At 41.3% G+C, this 27,133-nt stretch overlaps 1 protein-coding gene across 4 annotated transcripts in view; it reads right to left on the bottom strand.

Annotated features, from left to right (window-relative positions):
* Nucleotides 1–27,133, bottom strand: part of LOC134160935 (urea transporter 2-like) — a 331,080-nt gene that overhangs the window by 36,650 nt on the left and 267,297 nt on the right. The window contains exon 1 of one of the 4 annotated variants that reach the window (XM_062613404.1): nucleotides 20,338–20,510. The exons of the other annotated variants lie outside the window; for them this stretch is intronic. The gene's annotated coding sequence lies outside the window, so the exon portion shown is untranslated. Of the gene's footprint in view, nucleotides 1–20,337; nucleotides 20,511–27,133 lie in introns of those variants that run through there. 4 annotated transcript variants of the gene reach the window in all.

The raw sequence follows: 27,133 nt of genomic DNA, 5'->3' as shown, positions 1-27,133 counted from the left end.
AGACCTGCTGCTTATGCTATGGCGATGCAGCCCAGCATACACTATACATATCAGATATAGCAAACCGCAAGACAAGTTCATTCTCTGTACTACATCCCGTCAGCCCAGTTGAATTACGTGTTGATTAACCTGGCCACCTCCTTCCTGTCTTGAGGTCCTGCAGAACAGAAACAAGGCTGTGCACCTTCTAGGTGACAGGTTATCCCCAGAAAGTTTGCTAGGTTACTTTAAAAGCTTTAGCTACACAGGAGAGAAGATAAAAGCTATAATGTTTCCTGTCATTCCCATCCCAGCATCCCCATCATGGATATGTTGCTCCATCTTTGGCTGTGTTGGGTGACTCCAACGAAACCTTTCATAAGAGTTATATAAATAAAATACCTCTAGTCTCCCCCTTCCATTCCTTCTCTAGTTTCTGGAACCAGAAATGCTGAGATATGGGGAGACTGCTGTCAAGATGTTTTGTAGACCCAGTTAGGCTGGAAAAGACCTTTAATATCATCAAGCCCAACTGTTAGGGCAGGACTGCCAGAAATGTCCATTTTTCTGTGGCTACCAGTATCCATTTGCAGGCTGGAAGGTTTCAGGTAATACCTGGAGATCTGCAGAAGTGTGAGTACATCTCTGAATGCAATCATCACCCACAGTAATGCTCATGGAGGCATATCCAGTAGTTTGGGCCTCTTATCAAATTAACCTTAAGCCAAATATACTGATGGAGAAAAGCAATATATTTGGTTTAAGTCCTTTCCAAGTTCTTGTTTTGTAATGTTAGTTTACACCTCACAGTATCCTTCCATCTAGAAATCAAGAAGTATTTAAAAGCATGAATGAACTCGGTGTTCAAGAGCAATTCCTTCAAATCCCCTACTGCAAACCCCACCTCTGGCTGACCTCTGAGCCACCAGTGATTTCCCCAGTATGGACTGGTGTGATATAACATTGTTGGAAGTTGAACATCTCTCCATTGTGTCCTTGTTTGCTATCCATTATTTGGGTGCATGAATCTCCAGGTAAAATGGGGATTACAGAATCATAGAACAGTTAGGGTTGGAAAGGACCTTATGATCATCTAGTTCAAAGCGCCATTATCTGTCACACTCCTTGAAATAGGAGCTTAGAAAAGCTACTCCTGAAAGATTGTAGGAGAGACATAAAGCAAGAAACGGCTTTTTCAACCAAGGTCATAAACTAGTAATGAGTTTAATCCAAAGGAAAGCCCAGATTTCATTTGGGTTCTCATGACCCAGTGCTCCCTGCCCTGCATGAGGCTTCGCTTCTGTCTACTCCTTATTCTGGACCAGCTTGTTCTGAGTAAGAAAACCTCACCTCCAAGAAGGGACACCCAGAGAGATATCAGATATATAAGGTCTGTGGGACTTACCAGCAATGTTGTGGTGAGCATAGTCTTCCTAGGGAAAGATCACTAAGGTAGGGTTGCACTTTGAAGAATGCCCAGGTGAAGAGGTAAAGAGGGCCTTGTGTCAGACAGATGCCTGTGATTGATGCCTGTCAGCTGTCCCCCCACTGTCTAGCTCTGTTCTTGCCCATGTACCTCCTCCACTTACAGCTTTTCAAAAAAAAGCTTCATATTCTGACATTTTACAGATCTGTGATCAGTGTCTGTTGGCCTACAGAGGCCTTTCACAGTGAAGAAGGGAAAAGATAATCCCAAATAGCAAGAGAGAGAAACAAACTGAGTCCATCGCTCATCTTCCAGACTTCCCAACTCTGCTTGGGAAGCTTGCTCTTTATCCTTTTCTCATGGATCAGTGTGTCGGTTTTAACTTAAAATTTTCATTCACTTAGCTTGGTCGGGTCAATGAGGAATATTGTGCACCAATCGCACAAATAACTGGCTATTTGCTCTTTCATCTTCATTTCTTCACTTCTTTATAGTTCATCCTGATTACCTCTACTGACTTACTAGGCTTCGTGTCAGACTTGTAAACCAGACCATCTAGTAACAGTGGTAATGATGGTTGTTCTTCCTTTGGGTTGGCTTGTATTCAACTTTTCTTAACTAAAGCACAAGTTTCTGTCATGATCCAACGAAGAATTTCCTTTAAAACATGGTAGAGTACAGCTTGTTTGATCAGCTGTCTTGAATCCGCAGAGATTAGTCATGTCCCTCAACCTGCTAAACTGCAGTTTGGTCAGGCAAATGGGTCATCTGTGCACATGTACAAGGCTGTGCAATGTGCTCAAGACAGATGGAAGAGACTTGCTGTCCCAGCCACTTACTTTTTTAGGATGCCAATAGGTGGAGCTGAAGAAACAATGCAGAGCACACAAGAGAGTGTATATATAGGTTTGTTTGCTTTTTCGGTGTATTAGGAAGCTATCAGACTTGTGTAATGACAGGAGTGTAGCTGTTTGTGAAGGGAGCTCATAAAGGACAGAAGACTGCTATAGAGGAAGATGAAGGAGCATTGGGAAAGGAACAGAAGAAATGGAAATTTGCATCTGGGACAAAATATCTGTTGTCTATGGGCCTTTCCAGTGTATATTCTGCATTTGATTCAATTTCTACACGTATAGCATTAAAAAAAACCTTTTCTTGGTGTATCACCTACAGACTGAATTTTAGTGCATAATTTGGCATATCTAGCTTAGATTAGACAATCATTCATGTGCTCTGTGTATCAGAGATGTCCACCTTGAGATGATCTAGATCTCAGTTAAGGCAGGTCAGATATACTTAAACAGTCCTTCTGGCTAAATAAATCACTTTATGAAAGAAGTCTTAGTATTCCATGTAAATAAGAATTCTCTTAGTCTGATAATCAAAACATGTACCTCTGAGCACTTCCCATTTAGTGCAGTTTATGAAAATCAAGCATCATTATCGTGTCTGATACATTATCACCAGCAGCCATATAATGGGCAAAATGTTCCTGGGCTGGAAAGAGTGCAATTTATGATTTTAAATTATTATGTATAAAAAAGGAAAAGTGCAGCTGGATATTCATTAGATGCATTCAATTTAATGTATTGGAAACAGTAAAGAATATGTTTTAACAAATAAGCCAAGTGTACATGGCATGGAATACATAAAGACAACCCATGGAGCTCTGCAACTGTCTCGTACCTACTGGGAAGTGAAATGGCAAAGCTGCTCCTCTGTCTAGTTGGGTTTAGTCTGTATTTATGTGTAGACCAGAATTCATCTGCTTTGGTTGTCTCTGATTTATTACCAGAGTAAGCAGATTTTGCCCTTTGGACCCACTACTGATAGAAAAGACATCAGGTGTTTTTATGAGCCTCAGTGGTTGGACTTCCAATTTGCAAATAGTTTCAGGAGGCAGATACGTGGCATGTTCCAAAAATCAATACCTTTGGTGAACTTGTTTTAAGAAAGGGCAATTCAGGATTGTTAAAAAGACATTAGAATTGCTGTAAGCATTGCCTCTGTGCTGCAGTGTTAGAGGGAACAAGTAGGAAAAAGCAGGACATCTTCAACAACTTTGAAGTTCAAGTCTGAAGATGACCTTTAAAGTCAAAACCGTGTCACTGACATTTTCCCCAAGTGTCTGAAAATGTACTGAAGCTATCCACCAAAGGATCTGTTGTGAGATGCTCTTAAAAAGACCCAAAATAGATATGCAGTAGCATGAAGAATTATTAAAGTTACTATTGGGACTGCAACATTCATTCTAGCTCAAAATGTTTGTTTGAGAAAATTCTGGCACCAGGCACTAACCAAGTTTCTCAAAAGCCAGAAAGTGAATCACCTTGGAAAATCTGAGCAAAATTTCCATGGCTGCCATCATCCAAGGGCAAGTGAAATGTGTTTTCAAATTGTAAGAAATTTTAACATGATTTTTAGCTCATAGAAACTAGCTCAACATCAGCCAGTGCTTTGAGTTTGTAATTTAAGTAGAATCTTCTTGAATTTTCTGATAATTTGTAATTTGAAAAAAGGGAGTGGGCTGGGTTGCAGTATTGTACTATTTGTATTCACATTAGCACTCAAAGTACCTTCATTAGGCATGGGCTTTTCTCAAAAACTCCACAAGTCAGGTGTGACCATTATCATCCACAAATCAGAGTCTCTCACTGCCATTGCCCACTAAATTTGCCACAGACACCCTCATGGGGACTGAATGTATAAGGGGAAGCCCTTTCTCCTGAAAGGATGTGTTTTATACCATTCACAGTGTTAGTGCTGATGGGAATAGCCTTGATACCTGTCCTGTTTAACCATTTAGATATTAAACCATGTCAAAAGAGAATCCAAAAGCAGGAAGTTCTGCTACAACAGACAATTTAACCCGTGAGTATGCACAGTTACTCCAAGTAACAACTGCCTTGAGGATGCGGTAAGAGCCAAGACACCAGCAGTGCCCTGGGTGGCTTTTTAGTATAGCTCTTATACCACCCCATGTTCACATATATCCTGCAATGAACTAAAAAGGTTGTCATTTGAAGAAGTAATTGCTCATTACAACATCCTGAAAGTGATCCTGGGTGTCTGAACTACAGGGTGAACTGATGGCTTTCTCCATGCTCCTACAAGACACCCAGAGTGTACTCTGAATTGTACCTGACCCACACACTCACCACTCATATTTTAATGCAATGAAATAGAGAAATGCTTGTGCAAGGAGTTCGTTTGCATATATAGTCCAGAAGAGTCACCAACCTAAAAAGTCTCTAAAAAGCTTGCTTTGCTGTAAATAGTGTTATCAGTTTATAAGTACTGGAAAATACAGTGTTAATGGAAGAAGTGTCATCTTTGTTGCTATCTTCAACAAAAGATGTTAGCAAGAAGCTGTTCCACAGGCAACAGAATTAATGAAACCATGTTTCTTGTAGGTGTTGGTCCTGGGCTTCAACTTTCTGGTTAAACAAGGGTGCTAATTTAAGCTTTTCACATAGTTTTGATATGAATAATGTCTCTCCCCAACATGGATTCTTCAGTGTCTGATAGAGGGGTAACTGGAGCCTGTATTATTCTGGCTGGTGCAACTAATCAAGTCTCTGTCTCCCCCAGGCTGTAAATTTTCCTGAAACCTGTGTAGTTCTAAAGGACTTTGTTGAACCAGGTTCAAAAGTTGTCAGGGGACACAGAGATGAGCTGATACACACATAACTTCGATTGTGTAAGTCCTTATTTTCTTTGGAAACCAAGATAGAAATATTCTACACAGGCAGATTTCAATGCAGAAAATGGCTATTTATGGGAAACTTTACACTGTTTTCTATCTTATAGAGAGATGCAACTTGGCTTCTCTCCTCTGTATGATTTATGAACTATAGGGGAAGAAGTGTTTAAAGGTAACCTGCCAAGGATTTTAACAATTGTCCCTCTTCCTCTAACACATTTTCTAAATTCTTGTTGTGCTTCATTTGATGAGCAAAAGCTTCTACATTTTCACTTCCAGTATTTTGCTGCTTGTACTTGCTGAGCATTTTAGTGAAGAATCTTTGAGCTGTTTCACAAAGACCATGTGAATCAATTCAAGTACCAGTATTTAAATTTTATTACGGGTTTTCTAAAGGCTGAAGTTTAAGCACTGATATTAAATGAACAGTTAACAAAAGTTCCTCTTTCAGTTACTCTGCTTTTTTTTATCCTACTCTTCTTCATTTTAGTAGACTATCTGTCATCAGTGCATCAGCCTAGACACAACCTATATTGCCAAAGTGAAAATAAAAAATAAGCTCTTCCAAAAAAACCCAGTTTTCTTTATCCTAAAGAAAGAAAGAAACAAGCACTAATGACACAATCTCTTTTTATCTCTCACAGGCCCTCTTTCTCACCTGGAGCAAAAGTGGAAGGTTTTGAATATAAAAAGCCCAGATGAAGCCTAGTCAAAGCCTAGTGAGATTTGTTTTCTCTTTTTGTCTTGCCTTCACCAATTCCAGACTCAGAAGTGATTTTAAACAGGTCATTCTTCCTAGGAGCAGGACCTCAATTCTCCATATGTCCTAGGAGCATTGCAAAGCCCAACATTACTCCTCATTATTTCTGCTCTTTTGAGTTTAACCAGTTCTTGCTGTGGCTAGTACCAGTGACAAGGGAAATACTTAGAATGTTGAGTTCAAAGAAGCCAGCACAAGGCAGTGCTCACAGTACTCCCTCTCTTTAACCTTATTTTTCAAGGCATTGGAACATTTACCTCTTCGAAAACCTTTGCGTTACAACTGCAGTTCAGGGAAATTGGTTTATTTCATAAGTCACAATTCTTCAACATCCATTTAATCTTTTTTGTCAGGACAGGGTGCTGGAACATCTAGTCTAGGTCATGCTTTGCCAAGAAAGGTTGGACAAGATAATCCTTGAGGTCCCTTCCAACCTGGGATTCTATGATTCATTGCTGGTTCAAGCAGCACGCTGTTTTTCTGATGTAAACTGGCGCATAGTGCTATTTCTCAGACTTTTTCACCCACTGTTTCCCCTCGTGTCTGTGCACACTGAGAATTCTCAATCAGCAGAAAAAGGGCTGATCTTGTGCTGACCAGTATAATACTATCATTCACCACCACCTATCTATTCTCCCATATGTTGTTCCCTAAGCTTGGTTTTTTAAATTTATTTTTGTTTATTAGATTTTCCTCTCTATTCTGTAGTATGTTTTTCACTTGCTATGGTATCTCTCAAAAAGCTACAGTATTGCAGCAACCTCCCATTGACTTCTTTTTTTCACACATCCTGCTTTATTTGAGTCATGATTGATGTTGTACGGCAATTCAGCAAGACAGCAGCAGGGAGGCCTGTAGGTAGCCACAGATCTGGTGTCTCACTGTGGTTTCTCAAAGGTCTTCAGGCTGTCAGGCTAAAATTAGATGTTGACCTCCATCAATCCCTAAGCTCCTCCAAAGACCAAAGAGGGGTGTTTGTCCAAGGCCACAATTATCACGAGAGGGACAAGGACGGGGTAGGAGAGCTGGGGATCAGTTGGAGGTGGAAGAGCTCTGGGAAAAGAGTGGGAGATGCAGCCAGGAACTGCAGCTTGGAGTTACCACCTTATACTGAAGTTTTCCAATGCACAAAAGTTGCAGGGTCTTATCTATTTTTTTGTCTCTGTCACTCATATTCCTCCAGCCCCCTTGCAGCAATGACCTGTCCCAGGCAACTGGCTGCTTTGCCTGTGCTGAGAGCTGGCCTGGGCTGTCTTGCCTGGCCCTGAGCTGTTTCCAGTCCCCTGTGCTCTAGCTGCTGAAACCCTGGCAACAGCTTGCAGTGGGGTGATGAGAGCCTGACAGAGGGGATGTGAATAGCTTGCTGCTGATTGACAGCCCCTCCATAGCATAGTCTGTCAGATTCATTATCTATACTTCAGAATTCCCTGGAGATCCTATCACCATTTTCACAGGGTGCCAGAGAAACATGTAACAAACATCCAGTTCCCTTTCCCCAAGAGGTGGCAATCTATTTCTAAGATAAGAGGCAGTAAGTGGAATCAGCTTGTGGATGGCAGCAAGGACAGAAAAAGACTTTTAAGATACAGGAAACACATAGATGCAGCAAAGTCAATTTCCCTTTAGCTAATGGCATCAGAGTTTCCTTGGCATCCTCTGAAAGTGGTGGTCTCCAGAAGTGGACCATCAATCTGAGTCTTATCCCCTAACTGGGTGAGTGTACCCCAGCCACGAAGTAGCAGAGAGCATCCTGTTGGATAAAGACCCAGAAATCTGGGTTCCAGTGCTTGAACCTGCAGATGCTCATTGTGTTGATATAACAACAAGACTAAGATTTTTTATTATTATTATTTCCCAGCCAGCTGTCAAAGCGAATTTGAGGAAAGGGACTTCTAAGTAGTGTTTATGTGAGGAATGATTACTCGTGGAAAATTCCTCCTCTGAACTTTTCCAATTTCATTAACAAAGGAACATTTACAAAGCAAAGCCCTGCTCAATACGTTGATATTTCTGAGTTAAGAGTTGCTCTTGTAGCAGTTGAAATTGAGTTCATGCATCAGTTTGAGAGCATGTATTACATCCGGGTGGAGCAAGGGCCTGCTTGTGGCAATCATGAGAGAAAATATCCCTTGTGTGACAAAAAGGCAAGTACTGAGAATATGAGTAAATGCATCTGAGATAGCTTTGTGAAAGCAGTTTCTTGCTCAAAATACTGGTGAAAGTCATTATTAGTTGGGCAGAATAAAAATTAAATTTTATCTTGGGCAAATGTTGGTAAAGATAAATGTTCAAAAGAGAAATGTCATATTCCTTGTTACTAGTGACTATTCAGTGTCCACCTTGAGACAGAGGTTTGTTATATAAGGACAAGTTTCCTCACAGACTTTAAAGCTTAAAATTTGGGCCTCATTAAAGCTAGGCTAACATAATCTCTTTTTTGTTTGGTTTGCCACCTTTTCTGTTGTTTCAGCCTGAGATACTGAAATGCTGTTTCACAAAGGCTGAAAACCCCTGCTGTTTGTTCACCTTACTAAGTTATCCAAAGCCCACTTGATTTCAAAGCTCAGCCAGCCACAGTAACAGTCCTGTGCCATTTGTGGTCTCATCCTGTCTATTTTCAAGCAATAGGTTGAAAGTTTTCTATGATAAGGTACCACATACTACTTTTGGAATTGATCAACGATTTGAACTTTCATATCATCTTTCACTGAAGGACGCTGAGAGCATTTACGAAAGTAGGTACTACTATCCCTATTTTGCCATTGAAAGATGGAGGGATGAAGAGCTGTCTGAGGCCACAAGCTGACGGAGTCAAACGCAGACACTTTCCTTGTGCTCCCCAGGAGGATGGCATCTTTTCATTTATAACCCTAGGACTATCAGCTATTTCTTGTCTCTGGTAGTGACCAGCTGCTAAAACTCATCTCTCACACAGCATATTCCAAAGTAACAAGAACTGGAGAACTATAGTCAATTTTGATTGAGATTTAGTATGGGGGGCACAGTACCTGTGATTTCTAGTAGAAGCGACTAACAGTAAGGGAAACGAGACAGTGCTGAGAGTAAGAACATGTGGCTATGCTTTTTTGTGCATAGTAATTGTAGAAAAAGGCAAGCATGAATCTGCTAGCAGGAAAATCAAATAAATAGGGCTACAGGGATACAAAAGACCTTAATGTCACATTCCTAACAGAAAGCTGCCACAAGATTCCAAATAAAGCTTTCCTGACACTAACTCTATGCAGGCAGGAAGTTTGTGTGATGTCACTGAGGTACTCAGCAGTTATGAGGAGTATATTTTAGAAGATCACTTGAGGAATTAAACATGAAGGTGCCATTTAATGATATGTTTATGTACTTGTTTTTTTTTTTCCTTTTTTTTTTTTAAATGGACTTTCTGCTGAAGGTTTACTCTTTTGAGTTAATCATAACATCATAGAATAGTTAGGGTTGGAAAGGACCTTAAGATCATCTAGTTCCAACCCCCCTGCCATGGGCAGGGACAACTCACACTAAACCATGTAGCCCAAGGCTGTCCAAACTAGCCTTGAACACTGCCAGGGATGGAGCATTCACAACTTCCTTGCGTAAATCATTCCAGTGCCTCACCACCCTCACAGTAAAGAATTTCCTCCTTATATCCAATCTAAACTTCCCCTGTTTAAGTTTGAAACCGTTACCCCTTGTCCTGTCACTACAGTCCCTAATGAAGAGGCCCTCCCCAGCATCCCTATAGGCCCCCTTCAGATACTGGAAGATTGCTCTGAGGTCTCCACACAGCCTTCTCTTCTCCAGGCTGAACAGCCCCAATTTTCTCAGCCTGTCTTCATACAGAAGGTGCTCCAGTCCCCTGGTCATCCTAGTGACCCTCCTCTGGACTTGTTCCAACAGTTCCATGTCCTTTTTATGTTGAGGACACCAGAACTGCACACAATACTCCAAGTGGGGCCTCACAAGACCAGAGTAGAGGGGCAGGATCACCTCCTTTGGCCTGCTGGTCACACTCCTTTTGATTCAGCCCAGGATATGGTTGGCTTTCTGGGCTGTGAGCGCACACTACTGGCTCATGTTCATTTTTTCATCAACCAACACCCCCAAGTCCTTCTCCACGGGGCTGCTCTGAATCACTTCCCTGCCCAACTGGTAGCTGTGCCTGGGATTGCTCTGACCCAGGTGTAGGACCTTACACTCGACATGGTTAAACTTCATAAGGTTGGCATCAGCCCACCTCACAAGCATGTCAAGGTCCCTCTGGATGGCATTCCTTCCGCCCAGCGTATCAGCGGAACCACACAGCTTGGTGTCGTCGGCAAACTTACTGAGGGCGCACTCAATCTGTTCACGTCAGCGACAAAGATGTTGAACAAGACCGGTCCCAACACCGATCCCTGAGGGACACCACTCGTTACTGGTCTCCAGCTCGACATTGAGCCATTGACCACAACTCTTTGTGTGCAGCTATCCAGCCAGTCCTTTATCCACTGAGTGGTCCATCCATCAAATTGATGTCTCCCCAGTTTAGAGACGAGGATGTCATGCGGGACAGGGTTGAACGCTTTGCACAAGTCCAGGTAGATGACGTCAACTTCTCTACCCCATCCATCAGTTCCATAGCCCCATCATAGAAGGCCACCAAATTGGTCAGGCAGGATTTCCCCTTAGTGAAGCCATGCTGGCTGTCACCAAGCACCTTGTTGTTTTCCATGCGCCTTAGCATGCCTTCCAGGAGAATCTGCTCCAAGATTTCGTTAGGCACAGAGGTGAGACTGACTGGTCTGTAATTCCCCAGGTCATCCATTTTCCCCTTCTTGAAAATGGGGGTTATATTTCCCTTTTCCTGTCATCGGGAACTTCACCTGAGTGCCATGATTTTTCAAATATGATGGACAGTGGCTTAGCAACTTCATTTGCCAGCTCCTTAGGGACCCATGGATGGTTTTCATCAGGTCCTGTGGACTTGTGCGCTTTCAGGTTCTTAAATGGTCTTGAAACAGATCCTCTCCTACAGTGGGCCTGAGGTCTTCATTCTCACAGTCCCTGTGTCTTCCTTCCAAGACTTGGGTGGTGTGTTTAGAGTATTTGCCAGTGAAGACTGAGGCAAAGAAGTCATTAAGAACCTCAGCCTTCTCCAAAGCCAGGGTAGCCAGTTTTCCTGTCAGCTTCCGGAGGGGGCTGACATTGTCCCTAGTCTGTCTTTTGTTCAGTACGTACCCTTGGAATCCCTTCCTGTTATCTTTCACATCCCTAGCCAAGTTTAATTCTAACTGGGCCTTAGCTTTCCTAATCTGGTCCCTAGCTTCCCAGACAACATCCCCGTATTCTTCCCAGGCCACCTGTCCTTGCTTCCACCTTTTATAAGACTCTTTTTTTTCTTCAGCTTTTCCTCAGCAGCTCCTTATCCATCCAAGGAGGTCTCCTGGCCTTCCTACTGCACTTCCTTCTAGTTGGGATGAAACACTCCTGAGCACGTAGTAGGTGATCCTTGAATATCAACCAGCAGTCCTGGGTTAATGGCAACAATTGCATGAAAATCTTTTTGGGCCTCTCAAGATGCTGAATTTAGAAACTGGCAATACAATGCTTTAATAATCATTTAAACATGCTGTAATTGTCCTTGATTTTAAGCAGTGGTGTTTTAAAGCCCATGCTATTTGTAAATACTAGACCTCTTCCTTCCCTGTTCCCAGTCTACTCTAACATCAATCTTTAGCAATGTACAGTGTCTCTGTCTGATGTCAATCTTGATAAATTATTCTGCTGAAAGAGCTGTCCATAAAGAACAACATTTTCTATCAAAACTTAATATATTCCCATGCTATAGGTCCTTGTGTGAGAGCAATGCAATAGTCTGTATTGTCTGTCTGTCAGCAGATCCATGCCTGGTTTGTAGTTTACCTAGATCCTACAAATGAAATTACAGTTTTAATACCTGCCATTGATTGGTAATCTTTACATGATTACTCATTTGTATATTGTCAAGTGACACCTGGTGTATGGCTAGCTGTTAAACAGGCTCACAACATGAAAGAAAGGAAATTTACTTCCTTATTGAAGAACCCAATTTTTTGCTGCCATTCCTTCAACACTTGGTTTTGTATAGGATGGGCATGGTTTTCTGCAGGCCTACAAAAACCTAAAGCAGCAGAAACTGAATCATTAAGTCCAGTTCCCCATTACTGCATGTCCACAGTTGCATCACTTTGCTCAGAAGCTCACTGAGTATCATGTCAAGAGCAGGTGAAGTTTCTCCCCTCTCTTCCCTTTTGCCATGATGGATATTCTAGGATTTAATTTCCTTTGTGCGGAAGAACGCTTTCCTTATTTCCAGATTAAATACCACTTTGAAGACTTTAAACTCCTTTGTTTTGGAAATATTTTTCTTTGTATTACTTTTCTGTGTACCTGGTTCTTATGAATGTGCACAACTCTTTATTCCATGTTTTCAAGTACCAATCTTTTTTGCACATTGTGGGGGCACACGCATTGTGCCAGACTTTTCAGTTGGAACTCCTTAAAAAAATGCATTTTCTTTCTCTTTTGCATTTTAGCTGGTTTAGAAAAGTCTAACTTAACTCAGGTGAAGCATTTGTTATCTGTGGAAGGTCAGAAAAGTCCATACTAACTTATTTGATGTTTCTCTGCTTTAACTTTTCCTGGCTTTGTGCTGTATGATAATAATGTGAAAGACAATAGAATATTAATCAGAACATTTCATTTGCTAGGAAGCAATTTTTTTTCATTATTTCCTGGAAGGCTGTTCTCAAATAGAAGGAGCACAGCCACAGGTACATTTTGCAACTGGTCTCCTCCAGAAATAGAAAAGTTAGAGCTATCTGCAAGGTCAGATAAAATATTATAAGACAGCTTTGTAATTACTTCAAAGGGTAAAGCTGATTGTCAGTCAACCTAAGTATCCTCTGTTTTTCATTCTATTATATTTAGAGATATGGGAGTGAAATATTATGCTTTTTCTTCTTCTTCTTCCTTCTGTTGTGCTTGTGCTCATGTTTGTTCTTGTGCTTTCTCTTGCTCTCACTTTTGTGCTTGCGCTTGTTCTATTTTTATTGTAAGATATTTGTAATTACTTTCTTCAAAAGGTAAAGGTGGTTGTCAGTTGGGTTTTAATTCTTCTTCCCCTTTTTAATTTTCTTCTTTTCCTTTTTTTTCTTGATTTTTGTTGGTAGAAAGTGCACTTTCTGAATGATTAATTATATTCCTCCAAAAATGTCTTGTGTGATGCAGTTGAAATCAATCCAGCTTCAAAATTCTGTTTAAGTCTAATCTAGCAAAATTTGTCTCATGATAAAATTAAGCAAAGATGTTTGTTGTGTGGAAAATTTTGCCCAACAATGTAGCAACCCTTGCACATATTTCAGTATTTTTATTGAGGTTCATCTGCCCTAATTTAGGCATCTAGAAGGGAGATGTGAAAAGGTAATCCCACTCACTGAAGAGCCATTCCAGAGCATAATAACCCATAAAATAGACATTTTAAATAGGGGAGACATCGTTTTGGTATGCTACAAGACCTATTGTTAAATTCTGATTTGCATAACCTTCTGTACCTTACATATAAATACATAAAATACAAAATATGTGCACATCCGCTGCATTTTGGCATAGAAACTCTTTCACACATGGATGCTTATGCATGTGCACCACACACCAACACAAATGCCCCAATGTTCATAACTGCACATTTCCCATTTTTACTTCTTACAAGGCAGGTTTCTGGAAGACTGGTTATTTTAGCAAAATTAAATGCACTGATACGATATGCTGATACTCCTTGTGCTGGGAAGAATGAAAGGATAGGCTTCTAAATAAGAACTCTTTAGGTAAACTCACATGCTTGAATGATTAAACCCAAGGATAAAAACATCTTTTGCAACGTGTAATTTTTTCGTTTCTTACTATAACTTTAACACAGGCAGGGAGGAAGGGGAAAAAGAGAGAAATAAGCTTATATTCTTAACTTTCCTGACCCATATTACATTCCAGAACTGTAAGATGCGGTAAAGACAGGTAAGCAAATTATTTCAGCAGACTTCCAGACTTCTGAAGAAAGAGAGGGAAGCAAGAACATTTTATCATTTCTGGCATACGGAGCATGTAGTACTGACTGCAATATGGGATGGATGATCAAAGTAATGTTTTCAATAGATTCTAGGAACATTTTTAGCTTTAAAGTCATTAGTAAACTTCAATTCAGGAGCTGAACCGTACAACCATAATTTGGACAAAGTGCTTCTTCTTGGGAGCAACAGTAACTCACTCACAGGTCAAACTTTAATATAATTCTTGAGCCAGGCAGCTCAATGTCTTGCAGAAAATGACTAAAAAATACTTAGAAAAATACCTTGAAGGGATGAGGATGAAATTGAGGGCTAAGCACAGAAAAAATAAGAACCATGGTTTTCAAAGAAAATTGAAGCTTTGGAGAGCCTTCAACTATTTTGATTTATATTTAAACATTTTAGAGATTGGAGCTTTGATTAGCTGAGGCCCTCTCCAGTTCCCCTTCAGCTCTGATTTATGGGCAAGCTGAATCTTGGTAAAATGAGAGCTAAATGAGGTGTTCTTTAAAATTACTTTTGAACACTTAAAGAAGGTAAGGAAGAGGGCAACTTGGCTGATGCTGACATGAAGGGGAATGGGATATGAGGATGAGTGTTTTCAGGAGCTGAAGTCTTTTGAAAACTGGAGATGGGGAAGGAGCAAGAAGTACAGGATGCCAGGGATTTTTAATTGCTCTACACAATAGCACTAATATATACATCACTTTTGACTGGGTGATGCATTAAGCTGGATTTGTTAGCACAAACAAGGCTGTGCTTATGTAAGAAGGTTTTTGGTGTTTTAGTTTTTCAAGAATTTTTTTATCCATTTACTTAAGAAATGGATTTCTAATTTTGGGGGTTCACAATTGGTTGTCTTAGCACACCCAAGGGCATTTTGATGCAAATCATGTAACACCCAGGAAGCAGCTAGAGACTTCCAGGTGAAACTGTGGAGGGGTGATTGATGATGACTGACCCCAAGGGCCTATGTTAGACTAGCATCCTTTAAAATTAGTATTGGATATAAAAAGTCTGTACATCTGATATGTTCACTTCACTTGAACATGATGTTCCTAGTCCTTCTCCGGTTTTGCCCTTCAGATTGCCATTCTTTTTATTAGAGATGATACACACTAACAGACTTGGGCATTATCAGAAGTCAGCCAGCACTGAATAAAAATGCCACTGAGCAGGCTAAAATTTAAGGCAATATCAGATTCTACAAATGGTCTCAGTCCTGTTCACTGGCATTGGAACTGTCTCTGCTCAAAGATGTGTCCTGCTTTTGCAAATAGCTGTAGTAGAGATACACATGGGGTCATTGTCCCACCTCAAACAGGCTACTGCAGCTGGCATGTCCTTGGAAGAAAAATCTCAGGTGCAGAGGAAATTGCATGTGACAGTTGTTTGAAAACATGTCTCTTAAATGAAGTAAGGAATCTGACATAAGTAGATGATCCCTGAGAGAGCAGTAGTTGCCAAAATAATGAGTTCGGTCATGATGTTTAGAAGATTTTAATATTTTGCAGCTGGAATGTGCATATAAAGGCCTATTCCCACCCCACATTTTTGATGAGTTTGAAGACATAGATGCAAACAATTACTGACTGGCTCAAAAACTTCCTTGCAGATATTGTGAATTTGTTTCTTGACAGCCTTTATCATGGCAAGAGGAACTGTTGAGGTATTATGAGTGGAGAAGATTGAGACTGACTGTGGGGGATTGTTTAAGTTTTTCTAGTTACTTCAACAGCTGTAGAGCATCTTGGATTGGATTCACCTGCATAGCATGGACATGGATCTCAGTTATCCTCTATTCTTGGCACTGGTCTTGCCTGACAGTTCAGCGATGGGAATCCAGGATCTTTGCTTATAAAAATCTGTTCCGATATAGGTGTCACCTCATTCTGCAGTTCAGCAGAATGCATTCAGCATTCAAAAATTTTCCTTGGTCATTTTTCACTGACAACTGTTTCTTCCCAGAGGGGACCAGATGAGCCATGTCAAACCTTTATCACTGCTCTGAAATGATATTATATCAGCTTCCACATCAGTCCTAAAGACAACTGCAGTCTTGAGGAGTCCATGGCTTGGATCTTTTTCTGTTTGCCAGAACATTGTCCTAGCAAGGCAGTCTCACCCTTATCAACACAATTAGATCACATACATGCTGCTTTCTCCCCGGACATGCACATGGTGGAGTAGTGAACTATTTGTGATATCTCTTGCATTCTTTGTAGGATTTTTATTCCAGACACGTGCAACAGTTTTGTGATGTGGCTGTTCTCAGCCAATTTGAGAGAATCACTGTGGGCAAAGGAACATAGTTACTATTTTTGTAACTGCTGGTGTCAAGTAGTAAGTGGTGGTGTCTCTGGAATTAGCCATATACGACAGTTTTTTATCTTTCTTGAGACATTTGGCTTCTTTTGTCTCCCTAATCACTTTCTCATGCGTCAAATCAGGGTTGAGCCTTTCTGACGTGTAGCAATCTTTCATGCCCAAACCATAGAGAATAGTAGAATCATTTAGGTTGGAAAAGACCTTTAAGAATTTGGACTCCAAGTGTATTGTTTCATCATGCAACCCCCTGGAGAACTGGCAGCTTTGTAGAGGAATTGCAGCAGGACTGTAACCTCAGTGCTCTTTCTCTATACAACTCCTGGGAGGTGGTGAAGGTCCTCAGAATGACCCCTGAACATCTTGTCTGCCCAAGTAAGACCAGTGGCTGAACTGAAGAAGAAGGTAGGGTACAACAAAAGGGTCTGGTCAGGCATGCAATATCCAGCCACAGTAGAGAAGATTGTTAACCCTATTGGCTCTGAATGGTAGGTACCATTAGTATTTCCTTTGGAAAGACCTCCATACTGGGGTTGCCCTATGGCCAATTCTCATGCTGCTGTAGGCAACCCCAGGGAGCATAGTGCAAGCCATGATGGGGCTGCTTGCAAATGGCAGCACAAAATCACCCCATGATGATATCCCTTACAGAGAACTGACGTTCCCTTTTTTCCATCAGCTGTCATGCACATAGATTAAATGACTAACTCCCTTCTCTAAAAGAAAAAAGGATTGTTTATTTCTTTACAAAGACAGAAAAAGCAATAACAACAGGATAGAAACCACCAGTTTGCGTCTGGAGCTTATGAGCTGAAGGTACCTTTATGGTTTAAGTCATCATGCTGTAAGCACTCCTGCAGGATAAATAGAAACATTTCTGGGACGGTTCAGAGGATTTAAGAAACAAACTTGTAACTTTCTAACTTTCTTTCTCCCTTAGGTTTACAACTAGCCATATCTAGCTGCGCTCATTCTTACTAAGCTAAGACCCATTCAGCAAAGAATTAAACTGTGTTTAAATCCACCCCTTTTCAGCATATGCTCCATATTAAACATATATTGAAGTCCTTCTCTTAGGTGCTCTTTGCCAACCTAAAGCTCTACATCTAAATTCTAACAAAGAATTGAACTGGTGACAGGGTTTTGGCCCATGGATGTCACTCAAAGTGTTATCACAGTTTAAATGTGTATGACAGCAACTGAAATTTAAATATAGAATCTAAATAACTAAACTTTGAGACAGGAACAAAATCGTCCTTCATAAACTGTGGAAACCATCCTTGCTGGAGCTTTATTAGGATACTTAACTGGTTTATGCAGGAACAAAGTTATTTCTAAGGATCCCTACCGCATTCACATTGATTTAACATAATGGAGGTTGTTAAGTTGAAAAAGTGAGATAACTCATATGTAGTCCCAGGTGCAGATTCAGATACATGTTTTCTGAATGTCTGTTCAGAACATCTAAACATATGGAGCCATGCTGCCATTGCGGCTTGTCTACATGTCATGGGTAACAAGGGACAATTTGAGTACATGAAATGGATGTATGTAGGCATAAAATGTGAATGCTTACAGCTTTTCAAAGGGTCAAAAGTTTAATAACTGCAAAATTCTGTAAGAACACCAAGTCTAAAATAACTGAAAATTGATACCCGCTATTTCTGGAAATATGCTGGAAAACTGACAATTATTTTTCAGCAGCTCTGTGACTACTGAAGTCCAAGGAAGTCCTGCCACTTATTTCAGTATGAGCAGAAAATGTTGAATAATTGTGAAAGACCACCCCAAAATTCAAGTTTTCCCAGTGAAGTCAGCACAGTTCACATCCTTCCTTTATCCCTGACAATCCCCGTCGCAAAAGAAATGGCCTCCCATGGTGTGCTGCATAGGAACAGAAAGAGTCATGGGACAAGAAGAAAGTAAAATGCTACTTTCAGAGTTCAACCTATCAAAGAGTAAGTGTACACTTAACATCAGACATTTACACACCAAACTTCCTATGATAGCTGCTGTTATCAGGAGACTTCACCTACTAAGAACTGCAAATTGAAGACTCCCCAAGTATTTCATGGATGGCAAACGTATACAGACTTGGTGATATGTATACTACTATGATATTTACACTACATACTATATACGTACATATATATGCTATATATATGTATGTCCCTTCCAACCCAAACCATTCCATGATTCTATGTATATTATATTACAGTATTCTAATACATACTATGTTGTCTGGGACCAACCAGACAGTTCAGCCATGAGTTGGAAGAATGAGCAATGCAATGTACCCATCAACCCTATGTAGCACGTATATAAGCCCTAAAAATCTCAGTTTGAACACTAGGCACATCTCTTTGGCAGGATATAAGATGTATGACAAGATAAAAGTCTGATGTGATGGTCTGGGTCATGACATCATTGTTACGTGCCAATTTAAAAATAGTAACAACTAAATGTCATTCAATGGCTGTACTAAGAATAGCTTGAAATGTAATGACTATGTATCATCATTAGAGAGCTGCTGAGTCTCAGAGAATCTCTTCTAATGAACAATTGGATATTAACTAGCAAATGATGACTTCTGCAACTGAATCTAAAAGATGAACTCGTTGATACCAGTGGATTATTAGGAGCTTATGTATTGATGCTCAATCATTTTAATAGATTTGCTTTCTGTATTGTAGAATATGACAATAAAAGTGCTGTGAATAATAATTTCCTAATAATAACCCTAATAATGCTTATAATACCATAATCTTATTTAGCCTGATTTAAATCGACAGCAGAAAGACCTACTTAGAGCCACTTGTCTTTTGTTGGTGGAAATATTCTTGTTATGAAAATGAAATTGCTTTTGAACTCCTTTGGCAAGCTAAAATCAAAGCTACTCACCAGCTACAAACCAGTGAGCACCAAATCTGCAAAATGTTCAGGGAAACACTAATGCATCATGTTTAATAGGGATAAATTTAAGCATCTGCTTACAGACTTTGCTGAGCTGCTTTTTGAGGTTTTGGGCACAGTTTTGGTTTTAAATTAGATTCATTTTTTCGTCCATAACAGGACACTCTATTATTATCTGAATCAATTTATTTTCCCAGTGAAGTCTCTGCAAGTGACTGTAGGAATTAACAGGGAAGAAATGAGAGGTAGTGAAGGAAAATACACAGCTGAAATCTGGTGTGCTGGACAAGTCCACCCAGAATACCAAACTCTCAGCATGTAGTAAATTTTCTTGACTCCACGTGTACGTTTAATATCCCATATCAGAAAGAAATCCTCTGAGAGCATGTCACCCAAATATGGACTTGCCTGAGCAGTATTTGAAAAAACTCCATCATCAGATATTTCTAAGTGGGATCCACCCTGAACTTTCAATAACTTTTCTACATGTATAAACAACTGGAAATCTGACAGATATAATCCTGTAAAGAAAGAATGAAAACCAACTCCTTTTTGCCACTAGTTCCATTTTATCTGTGTGTTATATGCATGTTTTTTTTATTTCAGTTACATCTTCTTGTGTGCAGAGGCAGGTTTGCATGTTTTGCTTGGCATCACTGCAGAGCTGATGTGTTCCTAGGAATGAGGGCTGCCTCTTTTGTGACTAATGCTTCACACTGACAGCATGCCTCTGATTGCCAAATTTCTGTTGGTAGCAATGAGTGAGGCAGGAGGAAAAAAGCTGGAATTATGGACTATTTATGGGTCTGACAGCCAAGCTAAAAATACCTTTCCTGCTCAGCGACATAGAAAAGTGGATGTCACAAGGGTCAGATAAGCATGGTAGCCAACACAGAAATTTCCTCTGAGAAATTTCCTTTTCAGAATTGAACCGTAAGTTCAAAGCAAGCAAGATGGGCTGGGTTCACAAAAGAGGGTAAAATGCCACGTTTGCTGCAAAATTCACTGCTGTCAGCAGGATACATCACAGGTGGACTCACCGGTGAAGATTGTGTGGGGATGAAAATGGGACAGGGCAATTACAGGAGGAGAAGGCAGGAATAGTAGCAGGATTCCAAGATAACTCCACTGGACAAAAGGCACTCTTCTTTCCTACCTGAGCTCTTGATGGTTCATCAGGAAGCAGGCTGAAGGGTGCTAAATCCAGAAACAGCAGCATTTGGAGAGCGCACACACTGGCAGTGCCTGGGCTGGGTTGGTGGCAGGGTGGGATCTGACTGTGCCCCTCTGCCAGGAGATGAAATGCCAAGTATCTCCAGCATAGACAGATGGAAATCTTTTACAGTGGGGAAAGGAAGGAGAAAAACTACCTTTTTTTTCTATTAAAAAGAAAAAAAAAATTACTTCAAAAAATATTACTTCAATCTAGTAATTTTGGAAATAGTAAGATGCATTATATATCCCCATAATGCTACTTCTCTGGAAAACACTAGGGAGCATGCAATTTTCTCTAGGAAAGTCAACAGCCTTTTGTTACTTGCAGTCTTTCAAACTCCAGCTTTTTTCTGCCTGCAAGCCTCAGCATAAAATGAGAAACATTCCCATGTGCAGGACAGGACTGCAGGAACCAAGTTAGATGACTATGCTGTAAATCCTGCTTAGCTCTCCTCAAGAGCTGGTCCTGAAAGTCACCGTGGCCAACTCCAAACCTGCTCTGACTTGTGCTGCCTGCTGATGGTGTCAGTGCCCATCGGGAAAGGCAGGGCATGAGGATGTTTTAGCCCATGCCTCAAGTGTCTGGAGTGTGGTGGTGATGGGAACTGTCACTGAGGAGTCCTCCTGTGAGCATCTCCCTCCCAGGATGTTTTAAACAGACCACAGGATCCCTGGGTCTGGAGGGATTCGTATATTCCCACCTCCTTTTGCTCCTGCAGGGCTTTGTGGAGGAGAGCATGCTCCTTTGGGATGCCCTTGCTGCATAGTGATCCCAGAGACACAAACAGACTGCTGGGGAGAGAGAGTGTTAAAAATAAAATTAAAGGGGGATTGCAAATTACAGTAAAGTTGAAGACAGGACTTTGAGAGCACAGTTTCTCAGGAAGACAGATGCTTTTTATAGCATGCCTGGCATGGCTGATGGCAAAGACATTTGACATTTAGTTCTGATTGAGTGGCAGGTGGGGAGAAGGAAGCCAGAGACACTGTAAGCAAATTGCTTCGAAAGTGAAATTAGGAAGGGGCAGCATTTGTGGAAATCGGTAGCTTTGGCTGGACTCTGTGGTTGTTTCACAGTGCTTGAAGGGCCGAATTCAATGTCCTTTGACATTACCCTCCCATCCCTTCATGGAGTGAATAAAACAGTCACAGACCTCCAGGAAAGTGAATTTCCTTCTACAGGGTTCTGCTTTCCTTGGGCTGTTGAAGCTGCCTGTGTGCAGGTCACCTTCCCCAGCGAGTCAGTGCAGGATTTGGTCCTCAGGAATGGCAGATCCAGGACGAAGGGTGAAAGACTCCTAAGCTCTCTGTAGTTGTGGCTGGGATCAACTCCTTTCCTTTGCCACTGAATCTCTGTCAGGAGGGCAAATTGGCAATGTAAGATGTGGATTACAACCGAGAGGGTCTTTCAGGTGTTCTTGGCTTAGGACAACCTAGCCCCATTACAAGTGTTTGAGCAACTGAAAGGTTGTTGAAATGAAAATCATAGACTCACACAACTGGTTTGGGTTGAAAGGGATCTCAAAGCTCCTCCAGTTCCAACCCCTTGCCATAGGCAGGGACACCTTCTGCTAGAGCAGGTTGCTCCAAGCCCCTTCCAACCTGGCCTTGAACACTGCCAGGGATGGGGCGTCAGGGTCTGATTTTCTTCATTTGCAAATGTCAGAACCAAAATGGACCCTTCTCCCACTTCTCAAGTTGCCTTTGAATACACAAAGTGCTGATTATGAATTACTCTTATTATCAGGAGGGACTTATTCCCTGAATGATAGCTTCTATCTATTACATTTGTAATGAGCACATGGCTTTTGATTGTTACCCCTGAGTTGTTCATGCACTAGATCCCTTGCCTCAAAATTGAGGCAATACGCAATATTGTATTGTTTATGTGTTTGAATGCACTTACTCACTGAGTTTCCAGTCCGGCTCTGTTCCTGTGTCTCATAAACAAAACTAGTCACTGTGCACTGGGGACCACCATGAAAAACTGAGAGTAAGTCTCTTATTAATTACTACTTATCACATGTACCTACAGATATATTTTTTTCGACTCTCCTGAGCTCCCTAATTTAATTTACTGTTTTTATAAGGTCTTCCTTATCTCCAAATACATTTTACTTCTGTTTATTCTTAAGGATACATTTGGTGGAAGGGGTTAAGTACCTCAGTAATCATTAATTTAATGACTGTCAATTTAGTAGTGTTTACACCTTCTGTAGAAGAAGGCAAAGTATATGATATAATAAATAAATTTCTCCTCAATTTGTCAGGCTGTATTTGTTAGTGTGAGTCTTTTGCTGTCAGTGCAACAGTAAACCATGGGACCCCCTGCAACAGGACAGGAGATGAGACAGTGTGAGCACATGTGAACACATGCGAGAAACTTAATTAGGACTAATGGCATGAGGGATGCCCTTAGGCAAACATTTTAACCTGGATATGGCTGAAGATCCCCATTTGGAAGATAAAGGCAGAGAATGCAAATTACGTTGAACACTGGCTTTGGAAGAGAGAGGGATTTGAGAAAAAAATAATTATTTGCTGAAGTATTGTATTTTAATTAGGAAAAAAAAAGATTGTATTTTTAATTTTTGTTGCTCTGAATGGAAATACTCTGAATTTCAGACCAGACTTAAAACCTTAGAAGAACAATTTTCTTTCAAACTCTATTTGACTAAGGTGCTATGGTATTTTGTGGAAGCTGCGATTTGAATATTCATTATATCCCATAGGCAAAACTTCTCCCACCAGGTTTGCAGCATAAATGCTTTTTCTTTTTCTCATCTATCTCAGATTCAAAGTGTTGAAAAATTCCTACTGCAGGCCAGCTGTCTGGAGGCCTATGTGTAATTGTAGTGCTGCTTCCAGCAGAGAGAAATCTGCGTAGTGCTGGGGATGATGTGTTGATGTTGAGTTTATACCTTGTCACAGGCTCAGTATGTATTTATTGGAAAATGCGTCTACTTTCCCTGTGCTTTTCTTTTCATCCGAGAAGTGGAAAGACTAACACTGGACAGCAATTTCTTCCTGTGTATTTTTCCTAGGTGGGGGTGCAGAGGTAGGGTTTCAGTTTTATTACAATTTTCCACATAACATCTTATTTAAATAAATTCAGTCCCCCAAATATTTTGAATATTTTGCCACAGGGAAATTGAAGTTTATTGCTAAACCTTCCGTAATGTGTCATGGTTTCTCTTCTTACCGATAGGAAGTTGAACATTTGGGAAATCTCAGACAGTGAAGTGTTAGGGAAGATGTAGTTTTCCTGGTGAGCCCAGCTTCCAGGTGAGAATGGGACTGCAGGCAGCAAAATTTGTGAAAATTTCTCCTTTAGTGAAAAATATCTGCCTTTTTGTGACAGCAGTGCTTCCAGTATGTAAGAAATATAATAGCCTCTGTGGAAAAGAAGCTGGTGCTAATTACAAATTAGACTTCACTAAAGCAGTGATTTTCTAATGTAAAACAACTTCCAGAGAAATTCCATGCATGAAAACATTGACAGTAATGTATTGCTTACCATTTTCTGTACTTTTATATTGTGAATACTACAAGGGAGATGAGTTTCATTTGTGCATCTGTTGACTGACTCTAGGTCCTGTTATGATTAATAATAATAATCATCATCATGATAATAATACTCTTTTGCCTGTTATGTACTTGAGAGCAGACTTTACCCACAACAGGCACACCATGAATGGAGATACTAGCCATTTTCTCTGGTGGAGAGAGTGAGGGTTCATGCAAAGCCAAGAGAAGCTGTCTGGGTCATTGTGAAGCAGTGATTCCTGGGACAACCACTAACTTCAACAGCATTGCAAGTGAAACCCTCAAAGCATTTTCTGATACCCTTCAGCTTCTACCAGAAATTATTGGTTTGCTGCCGGAATTACCAGGTGAACCCCCATGCTCACTGTGACACTAATGTAGGGACAGATGCTCCCAAGGGTTCTTTCCAACTAAAGAATCAAAAATCCATTTAATATGGCTGTGCTTAGCTCAGTGTTTACTCATAATAAAACTTCATTAGAGGGACCCAGCCTTGCATTAGCATTAGCTTTGTTCTGATGAAATCTGGCTGCATGAAGAATATCTTGGATAGACGTTCCAGCAGAAACACCCATTGCCCGGCGCTGCCAACGCATTCTCTGCTTTACAGGAGTGGTCCTGCCCATGCCTCAGGAGCACTGAGGTGAGCCAAGCCTGCAGGCTCAGGGTGATGGTTAAATTCACAACCTGCTAGAGAAACAGCTTATGCTTTTCCTTTTTGTCCCACTGTGCAGAGAAGCTGGCTAGAAATCTGGGGCTATTCCTTGCTCTGGGCAGTGTGTCGGCTGTGGTGTGCACTTGAAATGTAGTTACCATAGCATACTGCATGATGACCTGTCCAGCATGGTCCTGTGCAAGCAGCAGAATTAGTTTAAGAATTCAGAAATTCACTGCTCCCACCTGAGCCATTCTACCTTCATTAGTGACTTTTTTGTCACCCTTGTCACAGCATTTGATGCTTTAGATTTCCTCCCTCAGGAGGTGAGCATGGTTGCAAAATCTTTGTAATTATGATCTTCTGTATTGGGAGAGGGCTGTTTATATTTGTGTTAACTACCTGTGCAGCTTATCTTAGGTCTGTCCAGTGCTAATGACTTCTTTGCCTCAGTCTTCACTGGCAAATGCTCTGCTCACACCACCCAAGTCTTGGAAGGAAGACACAGCAACTGTCAGAATGAAAACCTTAGGCCCACTGTAAGAGAGCATGTGGTCTGAGAGCATCTTAAAAACCAGAATGTGCACAAGTTCATGGGACCTGATGAAAACCACCCGTGGGTCCCGAAGGAGCTGGCAAATGAAGTTGCTAAGCCACTGTCCATCATATTTGAAAAATCATGGCACTCAGGTGAAGTTCCCCGCAACTGGAAAAAGGGAAATATAACCCCCATTTTCAAGAAGGGGAAAACGGATGACCCAGGGAATTACAGACCAGTCAGTCTCACCTCTGTGCCTGGCAAAATCTTGGGGCAGATTCTCCTGGAAGGCATGGTAAGGCACATGAAAAAAACAGCAAGGTGCTTGGTGACAGCCAGCATGGCTTCACTAAGGGGAAATCGTGCCTGACCGATCTGGTGGCTGTCTATGATGGGGCTACGGAATTGATGGACGGGGGTAGAGCAGTTGATGTCATCTACCTGGACTTGTGCAAAGCGTTTGACACTGTCCCGCATGACATCCTCATCTCTAAATTGGAGAGACATCCATTTGATAGATGGGACACTCAGTGGATAAAGAATTGTCTGGAATTGGCTGGATGGCTGCGTGCAATGAGTTGTGGTCAATGGCTCAGTGTCCGGCTAGAGACCAGTAACAAGTGGTTTCCCTCAGGGATTGGTGTTGGGACCAGTCTTGTTCAAAATTTTTTGTCGGTGACATGGACAGTGGAATACAGGGGAAGTTTAGATTGGATATAAGGAAGAAATTCTTTACTGCTAGGGTCATGAGGCACTGGAATGCTCCATCCCTGGTGGTGTTCAAGGCCAGCTTGGACAGAGCCTTGGGCTACACGGTTGAGTGTGAGGTGCCCCTGCCCATGGCAGGGGGTTGGAGCTAGATGGTTTAAAGGTCCTTTACAACTCTAACTATTCTATGATTCTATGATTGAGAGTGACCTCAGAAAGTTTGCCGATGACACCAAGCTGTGTGGTTCGGTTGATACGCTGGAGGGAAGGAATACCATCCAGAGGGACCTTGACATGCTTGTGAGGTGGACTGATGCCAACCTTATGAAGTTTAACCATGCTGAGTGCAAGGTCCTACACCTGGGTTGGAGCACTCCCAGGCACAGCTACAGGTTGGGCAGAGAAGAGATTCACTGCAGCCATGTGGAGAAGGATTTGGGGGTGTTGGTTGATGAGAAACTGAACATGAGCCAGGAGTGTGAGCTCGTAGACCAGAAAGCCAACCATATCCTGAGCGGCATCAAAAGGAGCACTGCCCCTCTGCTCTCGTGAAACATCACTTGGAGTGTTGTGTGAAATTCTGGTATCCTCAACATAAAAAGGACAGGGAACTGTGGAACAAGTCCAGAGGAGGGCCACAAGGATAATCAGGGGACTGGAGCACCTCCCGTATGAAGACAGGCTGAGAAAGTTGGGGTTGTTCAGCCTGGAGAAGAGAAGGCTGCGTGGAGACCTCAGAGCAATCTTCCAGTATCTGAAGGGGGCCTATAGGGATGCTGGGGATGGACTCTTCATTAAGGACTGTAGTGATAGGACAAGGGGTAACGGTTCCAAACTTAAACAGGGGAAGTCTTGATTGGGTATAAGGGGGAAGTTCTTTACTGTATGGGTGATGAGGCACTGGAATTGGTTGCCCGAGGAAGCTGTGAATGCTCCATCCCTAGTGGTATTCAAGGCCAGCTTGGATGAAGCCTTGGGCTACACGGTTTAGTGTGAGGTGTCCCTGCCCATGGCAGGGGGGTTGGAACTAGATGATCTTAAGGTCCTTTCCAACACTAAATATTCTATGAGTCTATGCTTCTGTAATGTAATTAGTATTCTGAGTATAGAAATGCTTGCATAGGAAATGATGCAGCTTGTGTTGAAATGAGTGAAACTCGGGATAAGTGTGTGCTGCTTTGATATGTGTAGCATCAACAGTTGGTCAGAGCTGAAGTTTTAAACTTCATCCCAAAGTGTGCATGAAGAATGATTGAAACCCAAGTATTGATCACATAAGAGAGAAAAAGG

This window comes from Pezoporus occidentalis, unplaced genomic scaffold, assembly GCF_034315485.1.
Source record: "Pezoporus occidentalis ecotype Australia unplaced genomic scaffold, CSIRO_AGI_Poc_V1 ctg166, whole genome shotgun sequence".
NCBI lineage: Eukaryota > Metazoa > Chordata > Aves > Psittaciformes > Psittacidae > Pezoporus > Pezoporus occidentalis.
This window is presented reverse-complemented; position numbering and strand designations above follow the sequence as displayed.